The 12867-nt window shown below is 38.3% G+C and overlaps 1 protein-coding gene across 2 annotated transcripts in view; it reads right to left on the bottom strand.

Annotated features, from left to right (window-relative positions):
- The window catches only part of LOC130557580 (mannosyl-oligosaccharide 1,2-alpha-mannosidase IA), a 150960-nt gene that overhangs the window by 80698 nt on the left and 57395 nt on the right, over nucleotides 1–12867 (bottom strand). The gene's annotated exons all lie outside the window — the stretch shown is intronic.

A 12867-nucleotide genomic window follows, 5' to 3' on the forward strand; every position in this document is an offset into this window, starting at 1 on the left:
TTATATTAAAACATTATATTAGGATGCAAACAAACTCATCCAATCCCCAAATGACAGCCAACCATCAAACATTCAAACAAAGAACTGGATCATTTTCCACATGAAGGCTATACGCAAACATGAATCAAATACCAAAATAAATAAACCCAGTAATCTTAAACATACATCCATAAACACAAACAGATATAGAATATTATTATTGAGCGGTGCATTATAACAGATGTCAGGCGGACAACACAGATATGTGATCATAAAGCATGACTCAAGGAAAAGTGTCATTGCTCAAATAGTGTGAACTCCTCGAGTAGGGCTTAGATCTAACTCTAGCACGAAGATCCAGAAACACCGAAGAAAAGACGGGAACGATCTCTGCTCTTCCTGAAACTCCTTCAGCTCCGAGAGGTTAAATACTGAGAACGTGCCTCTGATCCATGACGTCTGGCACCGACAACCTCCAGGAGGAAAGCTATGAAAGACTTTCTTCCCCGCAGGAAAAAGCCAAGAATTGACGTGGGATGGCCTCCAAAAACGCAATAAAAGCCTTTTGGAGCTGATGGGGAATTAGCAGGAAGAGATGGCGATATTTGAGTAGCACAGCAGCTGCTGGAGATGTGGAGGAGTCTCGGCTTGAATAAACCTTCAGTGATCATCTGTTACTCATGAGCGCTGGTGGGCTTTTTCCGCAGCGAGTCGTGAAGTATTGCAACACAAAAGCTTTGGTTTCCACTCAAAATCCAAGAAATGCGTCATTTTGTAGGCCGTCAGCTCAACGTCTATCCTGAGGGAGTTCAGCGCAGAAGAAAGGAAAAATAAATAGCGGCTTTTCTACCGGTTTGAACCTCCCGTTGGCTTTATCTACACGCAGAGCGACAGCGCTGATAAATATAAACACGAAAAGAAGTCGAGCTGCTGAAGCGCTTCTGAACACACACACACATGCGCACGCATATACAGTATATACACAAATGTATATGTGCATGTACACATGTACATGCCTACACAACTAAGCGCACACACAAACATAAATATGCAGTTGTTGCACCACCTGTGAAGAGAGATGCAGCGAGTGGTCAGAAACATTTCCAGCAGCCAAAGCAGTACGAGAGGATGATGTGTAGAGTGAATATTCAGCCGACTGAATTCAGGTCAGTCATTGGCTTGATGACATACATTTAAAAAAAGACTCACAACCCTAGTGGCCAGCGCACATACTGTACGTCACCAACATCCCTAAAAATGACAGAAAACAAAACAAACCACTAAAAGAGTAAACTGACGAAAACCAAGATGATTTGTTTAACAGCAACAAAATGATCTCTGTCTGATCTTTACAAGTGAAAAAAGTCAAATCTTGTAACTGTGTTAATTGTGTTAAGATGAAACTGGATGAATTCGACATTTTATGAAGCTCAAATGATTTATAAACGCTTGCTTTTTGTATACTGATATTACATACAGTATCAGCAACTATGTAAAAAACACACTTCACACAGATATAAATTGTAATGACATCATGTCACGCTCTAACACACACACACACACACACACACACACACACACACACACACACACACACGCATGAACACACACACACATCCTTATGAGGATCTCAGAATGTTAATAGTCTGGTCATTAACAGCTTAAATGATGAGCAAATAAACTCATTACCAAAACATTCAATGAGACGAGAGCACATGGTCATGTCTGACACTGCGATACATCTCTGTTAAATGATAGAAACCTCTTGCAAAGACCCTTAATACACATCCACACCATCTGCTTGCTTCTCCACAGAAAGAATATATATAGAGAGAGAGAGAGAGATGAAATGGAAGCACAATGAGTCTCCGATGCGGCACATTCACATCTCAGATGAGATGAAAGGACTTCTGCTTTTAAAGGTCTTTCATCTGAAAAAGGTCTTCAGAGGTCTCGAAAAACAGCAGACAAAACTTCAAGAACCAGCAATGTCCTGAACCTTCACCAAACCTGTCAACAACACATCCAGCTTCGTCTCCAAGCAAAGAAATTGTTATTCTGTGGAACAAGAATGACGCACATTTTAGGGAAAGAAATGCTATAAACACAATCTAGAAAAAGTTGGTCAAATGTGTTTTCCTCTACTGACACTCATCAGTGTGAGTTAAGCAATTTTAACTTACTGTATTTTTGTAAGTTACTTCAACAAAATTTAAAATAGTAGGTTGCAGTGACTTGAGAAGTCAATTTGATTGTACTTGAAAACTAACAGTAATGCAGCAACAAAAGATTTACAATGTATCAAATCTTTACACTTTTAGAGACGAAATGGTTTTATGAGATCAGGACATGTAAAGATAGATGTCCGCAGAATTATTTCTCTCTACTCTTTTAATGAAGTGGATTTTACAACAACAACAACAAAAAGAAAAGTTGCAAAGCCAATTAAATGTATAATGAACACGAGGAAATGCTGGTGCGATGTGACCCACGAACCTCAGAGCGGTTCAACACCTTCATCTGAAAAATACAAATCACCAAATGAGCTACAGTAAGCCTTAGTTTCCAGTGAATTACTCGCACGGCACACATGAAAAGAGACTTCTGTCGTGAATCCGGCTTGTTATGAGAGATTGGACACATTTATTAACACACACGGCTCTGAATTCATCATTAGGACACAATGCAAAAGACCAGCAGGTCAGCTATCCAACATCTTACAATCTGTCATACTTTTCAGAGTAAATATCTTACAGAAGTTAAATACGACACTGAAGGGATAAAATGAACTAAAATGCCAAAATGCACTTGTTAAAACTTGTGGCGCTATTTTCGAGCTGTTCTTGTTTTGCACTCAACTTTTATGTGCCGTTTCCATTATTTTATAGTTTCAGAAAAGCAAATTGATACAGATAAAAAAATAGTTAGATTAGGGCAGTCAGATTATCACTACACGATTATGTGCCCAGAAGAATATAGTATAAATAAATAAATGACCAAACAAAACAAAACAAATAATAAACAGTCAAAATCAATATCAAAAGTATGTGGTATCTATGAAAAAAAATAATAATAATAATCCCATCAGTCAAATTCATTATCATGCCCCAAAAGAATCTAGTATCTATGAAAAATAAATAAATAATCTTAAAGTCCCAGTGAAATAAAAAATTTCAATGCCTATTCTATCATGAAATATTGTAGTTTTTATTGTAAATAGTTTATCAATGTGGGTCATTCTCTTTTTAAAATTCATGTGGCCTCATAATCTTCAGTTAAAATCTGAAAAAGCACTTCTGTCCTGTAATGACTATCCATCTTAAATGACGTATGTTAGATGGCTTGGGCGGAGCATCCGTTAACTCCTCCCCTTCGACTGTCAGTCTGCTGCCCGTTCCATCTCAAAATGCAACGGCTGTTTGATACATCCAATCAAATCGCAGAGAAAGACGAAAGCCACGCCCACTATTTTGTCTCCTTTGAAATTCCATTTCACTCGGAAATACGTCAAAATACAGAAGTTAAAACGATCGCAACTTCCAGTTCATGGGGACTTTAATAATAATAATACTATCAGTCAAATGTATTATTGTGCCCAAAAGAATCTTTATCTATATATATATATATATATATATATACATAAATAAATAAAATAAAATTAATAAAAACACGAATAAATAAATAATAAAAATAATAGTATCAGTCAAATTCATCTTTTATTTAGCTTAATTTGTGTGTTTTAGTTATTTTTTGGTCAATGAATCACACCAATTTTCACAATGAATTATTGATAATATTACATGTGTAAAGTATTCACAGGATATCGATAATCACATTATTATTCATATCAAATGTATTGTCAATACCGGTATATTGTGGCACCCCTGCTTTATTAGATTAAATGCATTTAGATAAAAGCATCCGGCAAATCCCCCCAAACAACATTAAACCAGCTTTTAGCAGTCTCTCCATCAGACAAGCGTGCTAAACCGTCTGAAACCATCAGAACAGACAAAAGAACTAACTAACAGACCGGATGTTTCCCACTAGTGCCCTCATGCCGGCGTAACAGGAGGAGGATCTGGCCAGAGGCTTTACTTTCAATTGTTGCGTTCTGTGGTCGTTTCCATAGCCGCGGGAAGGTGTCAATAAATATAATACATTTTATTAATGTGTCTATTCACTAATATCCATTGAAAACATTCATAACCATACTGTTGTTTTTTTAATAACGTTACTGTTACAATGACGTCACGGCGTCAGTGAAGGTCAAGTGTCACGAGCGGTCTTGTCCGAATGGCGCAAAAACGAATTTCAGACTTTTTTTACTGAACATTAATGTCCTCATGCAGGACTTCATCAGCGGCGTTGTGCATGCAGGCCAGCAGTAATGTAACGTAAGACAGTTAACGTTATTTCTTGATTTGAGATTGTGGCTAGGTCTGTGTGTAACGTTACGGGTTGATTTCTACGTGCAGCATGCAGTTGTGTTTAATCGCAGGACTGATTTGCCCATGGTTTATTATAGGTGGATGTTTGGGTGGTTAAGCTAATTTCGTACACCAGATTGTGCTTTGGCTATAGGCATACATATAACATGCGTTTGTTTTAATGCTGTATCCTATAATCACACTTGCAGCCTTCTTTCTTCTCGGCAGCAACTCATTTTTGCCTCCGTTATTTATTAAGCGGCTCGCCCATGGCACAGTCATAACTTCTGCCATGGCAAAAAACAGCAAGAGCTCGCGTTCCATTGAAATCTAATCAATAGCCAGCGAGCGTGTAAAGGCAGCTCTAAAAAGACAAAAATAAGCGGCGCACCGGTGCATAATGGACCTCAGCCTCACCACAGAGATGCAATTTGAGATCATTCTGAAAAGAACACACGGAAAGCATGAGGTTAATGGATGAGGAGGAGGAGGGCTGATGAAGGGTCTCAGATGGCTGTCATTACCAGCAGCTGCGCTGGAAAGAGCCTGAAATGCAGATTAGGGAACAAGAAGAGTGACACCCAAAGTGTGGTGCTCAGGGAACAAATAAACAGGAAAACAGAAGAGACTCAGCAGTAAGACGCAGAGTTGGATTGGGGTAAATTTGATCAACGAAAGGGTTCAATTGTGTCCCCAATGCACCAGAGGAATTACTAAACCACATCTTTCAAGGGCACAGAACAATGCCTATTCACAGCATTCTTGAAACAATAGAGGAGAAACACAATGGCCTATTAGTGCATTTGCACAACCTCCCTTAAGCATCCACATAAATACCAGCGTCAGTATTAAATGAAAGACCATCATTATGTGATAAACAGAAAACACGCTGACAGGTTCTCACTAGTACAATAGCGGGTTTGTGGACGAACGGCTCGTGCCATCCAATCCTGTCATTCTGAGCGCTTCTCTCCCTCCGTCACAATTACCCAGCGTTCACAGGCTAGACTCCGCCGGGATCCGGTCCGAAACGCAGCAGACCTCCAGCCCGAAAACCACGAGTAATTTAAGGCAAAAGTGATTTGGTCTGGGAAGCGATTTACCTTCAGGATTACCTCGGGAGCCAAAGCATCAGCTGCCTATTACCAACCACAAACACTCGCTCGGATTCCACTGATAGTCCATAATGCTTCAGGCTTTCAGTGACAGAAAAGACCAGCCCGACACTAAAGACCTCTGGAGCTCAGCACCAGATCCAATCAAACGCTCGGGAGAGAATCTGATATGAGACAGCAGGGGATATCTGGATAGTCAAACCACAATATACAAGATTATCGTCGATCACCGACCAATCACGTGCTGACCTTAGGCCGTGCTGGAATCATTTGGGTGACACAAGCATACAGTAAATGTGACTAATGTGTTGACTAGGGATGTGCGAGACTAATCGACTAGTCGTTTAAACAGTAAGCACCTACTAGTCGACACTGAAAACAATACGAACATGTTATATTTTAAGTGACTTTCATTTGAATGTTTCGTTTAAAAACCTTTATAAATGACATACTAAAACAATATGCTTGAAAAAAATCATTATTAATAGTCTTTAAAAGTGTATGAGGAACTAAATGTTTTAATCTGAGCTCAGATCTAGCGTGCGTTTCCTTTGTGCCAATTGCAGCACGCTCAGAAATGAGCACTTGAAAGAAAATGAGCACTACGCAAAGTGTTTGGACTGCCTTCTGGGCCATTCTTAGTTTTAGACTAGTCGACTACACTTTTACAAATCTTTACTGTCAAATTAACATCCCTAGTGTTGACTAACATCATCTGATATAATAAAGATCTTTTTGAAGTGACAGACATGCATTCCATATACTGTAGTATACTTTAATATTTACTAGAGTAAACTCTAGTAAATTGCAGGATACTACTGTATATGAATCAATACACTTTGTTAATAGAAACTATAGTATTCTGTAGTTTAAACTATAGTGAACTGATAAACAGTAGTGAATACTGCAGTATACTTTAATATTTACTATAGTAAACTGTGGTAAATTTATGGAAGTATAACTGTAATAGTAATTATCACCTTTTGTTAATTCATACGATTGTATTTTGTACTATTAACTATAATGAATTGATAAACTGTTGTGAATATTGCCGTATACTTTCGTATTTAAGTAAACTGTCGTATTTTGCAGTCAGTGTTGGGTAAGTTACTCTGAAAAAGTAATTAATTACTAGTTACTAATTACATATTCAATAATGTAATTAGATTACTGTACAAGTTACTCTCTTCAAAAAGTATTTAATTACTAATTACTAATTACTTCCCATATCCTACATCAACCTTGATGAGTTAAGTGATTCAAGGATAGACATGAAACGACTCTTTTAATTCATTCAAATAAATAATATAAAACTACATAAAGTATTATTATTAATTACAAATGTGAGAATTATACATTAAAGCACGGATTCTAAAGTTAGACTTTGAATTTTGATGTCAATTCCTCTTCTGCACACACACATATTACACAAAGTATTTAGTTTAATTACATCAGAAGTAACTGTAATTAAATTACAGAAAAAATAAAAGTAATCCCTTACTTTACTTTTTCAAGGGAAAAGTAATTAAATTAATTACTTAGTAACTAGTTACACCCAACACTGTTTGCAGTATACTGTATTCCGTAGTTTTAACATTTCCGTAGTTCCGTATGTGAACATAGCCTAGCATAGCCTAGCATAGCATAGCATAAGTGTATTTCTAAGGTGACATTTCAATTTTCGTTTAGTTTAAGTTTTTCCAATTGTTATGCCGAAATTGGATTTGATTTTAACAAACATAAACATTTTAAAGTTTTAACTTGAATAAACTAATATAACCTTGAATAAAATAAAATAGCATAATATAATAACAAGTACACATATAATATATAACAGGACATCACATCTAACTACACGACTGCAGAAGGATTCTGGGTAATAAATCATCTCTATCACGTGAGCTCTGGAAAGACACAAAAGTGTTAATGAGACTCTGTGTCATCACATGAGCCGCCGGGAGCGCTGGCCGAGAAATGTCTGTATCAGCTTCACACCAGAGAGAAACCACCAGAGTCAATCTGCAAAACTCAACAGCCCCCGAGACCTCCAAGACCCCTCGAGAGCCCGAACAGCTCAGCCAGAACACGTTTATGATTACACGCGCTCTTAAAAACAACACCTCCCAATATACAGAGCAGTAAATCTCCAACGTGTGAAATATGAAAGCGAACAGCCGCTATTGTGGCCAGAGAATGGCTTGTAACTGCCTATTAAAAGGGGCCGTTTGCTTTCAGAGCTGTGATTCATTACTGATTTTTCTCAGTGCTGGAGAGACGGCGTGTCAGAAAGCGTTTGTTTGGACGATTCTCACAATTTTAATTGCACAGCTGGTTTTCTTTCCCCATTAAAATGCACCCGACGGCACGATGGCAGCCAGGAATATATTTGCTCAATTTATTCGTTGGTTCACAAAAATAGTGAAACAACAACCATGGTTTATACGTACACAAGTGTGACGCAGAGTTGGGCAACTAATCTGAAACTGCTCATAATCTGACACAAATACAATAATGATATCAATTCATATAACAGAGGGGGGGGAAATGAATCATACATAATTTCTTAAATGCTACAGTGTTGCATTTTAATGTTTACTTTCATACAGTTATACATGTAATGTACAGTTCATACAGTCATGAGAGTTTGAGAAGAGATGTCAACAACTCAGATTTGTCCGAGATGAAGTTGATACGTAGAGAACACCATCAAACCCTCCTGAACTATGAAAGAGCATCTGAGCAATAACCTGTTCCTCTCGGTTAGTCCGAGCCGGCTGAAAAGCCGTCTTGAGAAAGTCATTCTTGCATTTGAATTGGACGCGAGTGACAGAGAAATTGGAGCGAGACCGAAAACATTGACTTCTGTGACTCTGTTGCGCGCTGTGACATTGACTCCCACTTCATTAGAAACTTCACATCAGTCTTGCCAAAAAGCCTCGTGGGTATCTGGAGACGGCAGGGCCAGACTCCCACTTAAAGACCTCATAAATAATGAATGCGGTGAGGTCATTAAACAGCTCGCGAAGGGCCGACAGCGGCTCGCTGCAAGACGCTGCTAACATTCAGGACTCGAAAACGCCAGGAGCGGCCACATGAGAGTAAAGTGGGAGAGAAGAGATGAAGAGCATTTAATCCCATCACACTGTTTGTTTAAGAAGCCTTGAATGTGTGGCACTTACAGAGCAATTAGTGGCCCTGAAGTCATATAAAAAAACAGCAGCCGCAGAGGGATTTCCATCTGATGCTGAGACACGGCAGGTTCAATATAATGTGACTGCATTGATATTCACTGCCATACTGTATTTACAGCAAAACAAACATCAAACGTCATGGACACGTTAAATGGCCACTAGGAAAAACAATCATTTAGTCATTCAAACAGAGCCTGCAGTAATACAATGTTTATCTAAACTCACCTGTCAAATTCAATTAAGAGACACATGAAGACTACACTGTTTTAATGTTTTCCTTTATTTTTGATTTTCCTTTTATTTATTAATAAAACTTTAAAGCTGCGATTTGTAACGTTCGCCTCTCTGTCGCCATCTCATTCCAAACATAAAACTGCGGGTTTTCTTACAAATCTATCGTACAGACTGTCTGTCTATCTGCCTGTCTATCTGTCTGTCTGTCTACCAGCGACAATGTGTCTGTCTGTCTGTATGTCTGTCTGTCTACCAGAGACAATGTGTCTGTCTGTCTGTATGTCTGTCTACCAGAGACAAAGTGTCTGTCTGTCTGTCTGTCTGTCTGTCTGTCTGTCTACCAGTGACAATGTGTCTGTCTGTATGTCTGTCTACCAGAGACTATGTGTCTGTCTATATGTCTGTCTACCAGAGACAATGTGTCTGTCTGTCTGTCTGTCTGTCTACCAGAGACAATGTGTCTGTCTGTCTACCTGAGACAATGTGTCTGTCTGTCTACCTGAGACAATGTGTCTGTCTGTCTGCTAGAGACAATGTGTCTGTCTGTCTGCTAGAGACAATGTGTCTGTCTGTCTGTCTACCAGAGACAATGTGTCTGTCTGTCTGCCAGAGACAATGTGTCTGTCTGTATGTCTACCAGAGACAATGTGTCTGTCTGTATGTCTGTCTGTCTGTCTGCTAGAGACAATGTATCTATCTTTCTGGTTCTCTGTCTACCAGAGACAATGTGTCTGTCTGTCTGTCTGTCTGTCTGCCAGAGACAATATGTCTGTCTGTCAAAAAGAATGTGTCTGCTTATTTGTGGTTACTTAGAGAATTGACCAGAGAATGTGTCTGTCTTTCTGTCACTGTGTAGAGCAGTGATACAGCACACAGAGAGATTGAGACAGGTAGAAGTCATTTGTGAGTGAGAAATTGCCAATTTCCAGGCAGTGTGTTGAGATACAGGAGCAGAATTCTGATGTTCACAGACTGCAGAGCCCATAGAGATTCCCCCTCAACACCGCATTTTCAATCCCGTACATGCGTTGTGCTCATCTACCTCACACTACACTAACAGCACAGCGAGTACACGGTGTAAAGAAATATCTGAAACATTACGACTCTCTCTTCTTCACATAACCACCGTACAGAAGACACAAACCTCTTAAAGCCTGCTGATCTCAATCTGAAGAAAACATGTCTCTACCAAGCAAATCTCATTCATTCATGCTGATTAAAAAGCTTACCAACAAAATTGTCAATTAATTACAACTTAATAATAGTAAACTGTTAGTGTTTTAATCAATTATCAATGATAAATGTCAACATTTAAATTACACTTTGTTAAAATAGCTCATCTAAAAAAGATTACTTATATAAGATCATTATTTACTGCTTACTGTATGTCCTTGTTTGCTGTTATTATTTTTCATGAAAGACAAAAAAGCTTTTATGTACACAGCACAACCATTAATAATGTACAAAAACATCTTAAATGCACCATATAAAGTATTTTTATAACGCAAAGCTAATGAATGTGACTTCATAAGACAGACACGGTAACTGTAAACCGCCATATAAATCATTTCTTATTTTGTGATTCACGGAAAATAACACAATTCAAACACTGCACGACATTATAGCTATACTATAATAGGTGTTCAAAATAACCACATTTTGTATCTTTGAGTGAACTGCTCCTTTAATTCAACCTCTTTGAAAGGAAAATGTCTGGAAGATTTTCAGTGAAAGCTCAGATCTCCATCACGCCGGAGCTGACGGCTGCACATCAGCTCACAATGAGCCAATTTACTCGTGACACAAAGTGTTATTACTCTGGGGAATATTTCATGCCTTTGTCACTGATTTTACACCCTGATGAGAGTGATACACAGAAAATGGTCCGAGTTGGAGCTGTCATGGCATTTTGTGTAAATAGAGCCCGGGACTGTACAGACTGCGGCAGGTACCTTCTAGATATTTCTTTGACATTTCTTTGACATTCAGCATCAAAGAGGGAAACAGACTTTGAACCCTGTGAAGCGTCAGAACGGCTGCCTGACAGTATAACACGGTGACAGTTGTGGAAGTTTCTGTGCAGGAGAGAAGAAAGAAGTGTTTGGGAGAGTCTTAGTTCTGACGCCCTAAGATGTGCCTTATGAAGAATAACCATTGGTTTTAATATAGTAGAAGTGTAGTGACCATTTTTGTAACATTTGTACAATGTTTTAATACCACGGTTAAACTATTGTTACTGTAACAAAACTGTGGGTTTTTTTTGGGGGGGGGGCCATCACACATTTACTCAAATGTTTCTTCCAATGTGGAAATTCGTTTAAAAAACGTTTATTCATCCAGTAGCAACGTCCGATAGTAAATGCAGTACCTGCAGAACTGCCAAGACGAACATAAAATGTTTCCCTAAAATCAGGGGCGATTCTAGGATTTTCATTTAAGGGCCCCCAATTAAAATAAATGAAAATAAATAAATTAAATTAAATAAACGTTTGACTAACAGGGTAGGATGGTATACTTATTGCAGCATTATTGCATTGATGGGTATAACATTTGAGGACTGAACAAGCCAAATACGAGTCCTCCTGATCACACTGCAAATCTGCATTTCTAGTACAAACCTCTTTCTATGTTCAATTACAAACAGAAAAATGTCACCAGAAAACAACATTTTATGTTAAACTTATATAAATATAAACAACACAGCTATGAGGCTGGAGTCAGTCAATGCCACATGCACTGTAAGGGGCCATTCAGACAGAACGCTGACTGGCCAATGCGCTACTTTCCCATTGTTTTTCTCAGGGCCGGCCCTGGTCATAGGCGGAGTAGGCAAGTGCTAGGGGCGCCAAAATGAGTGAAGATTTTAATTATAATTCATCATCTTAACACGTTATTAATTATGTCACCTAGTGTGATCTGTGCAGATAATCTCACTCCCAGACTACAACTTACATTATGTTGTGTTCAGACCAAACGCGATGAATCGCGTTCCTTGCTCTTTATTACTATTTATTAGGAATAGTTCGTTATCATCATTCATATTTACGTCAAACCTCAATAGATTCCATTAACCCTGGTTAAGAAAAAATACAAAAAACCACTACTGCTTTAACCATGGTAAAACTATGGTTATACAAATGGTCGTCAATACCCCTAAAACTATGGTTACTAGACTTGTACTTTAAAAAAAAAAAAAACAGGATTTTCATTTTTGAAGAATGAAAGTCAAAATAATAACATCCAGAGTATACATAAAGGGGATTTAAATATTGGTAAAAGAGCATAGAGGTTGTGGTAGAACGACATGGTTGACTATCATACAACAACCAACCAATCTGTTCATTTCAATGAAAATCAACTCCATAGCTGAAGAAACACTCTCACTGAAGTCTAACTGAACCGTGACAAACATGCTTCACACCGCAAGAGTTCATGAAAACGGTTTGTTGTGAAATGCCAGGCAGGTTTGAACAAACATCAAAGCTTAATTTATGTGCATCCAGCCATTTGAAATCAATAAAAAGACTTCTCTCAAACCCCAGGGAGTCTATTACAGAAGAGAATCTCAACGCTCTTTATCAATACTTGAAGAGTCGCTCCGCCCCTTTCCAATCTGTCAGAATGTAAATCTTTATTTCATCACATGGTGCTTTAATATGTGAAGTCATCAGAATTTCAGAAAGTCAGGACAGGTCATGCTATTAACTGCTCTGTACGGTTTGTTTCTATTTGAATCTGTTTTATTGGTCAACCTCGGTTGAGTTAAATAGTGCTATATCATTAAACGTGACATTGACATGAATTCCACCTTCGTTTTATTTACAGTGTATCTTTGTCGCTCTCCTCCAGTTTTACAATTTTTTAAAAACATCCGTTTGTGTGTGTGTGTGTGTGTGTGTGTGTTTTATTTATCACCGA

The sequence above is a fragment of the Triplophysa rosa genome, linkage group LG8, assembly GCF_024868665.1.
Source record: "Triplophysa rosa linkage group LG8, Trosa_1v2, whole genome shotgun sequence".
Lineage (NCBI taxonomy): Eukaryota > Metazoa > Chordata > Actinopteri > Cypriniformes > Nemacheilidae > Triplophysa > Triplophysa rosa.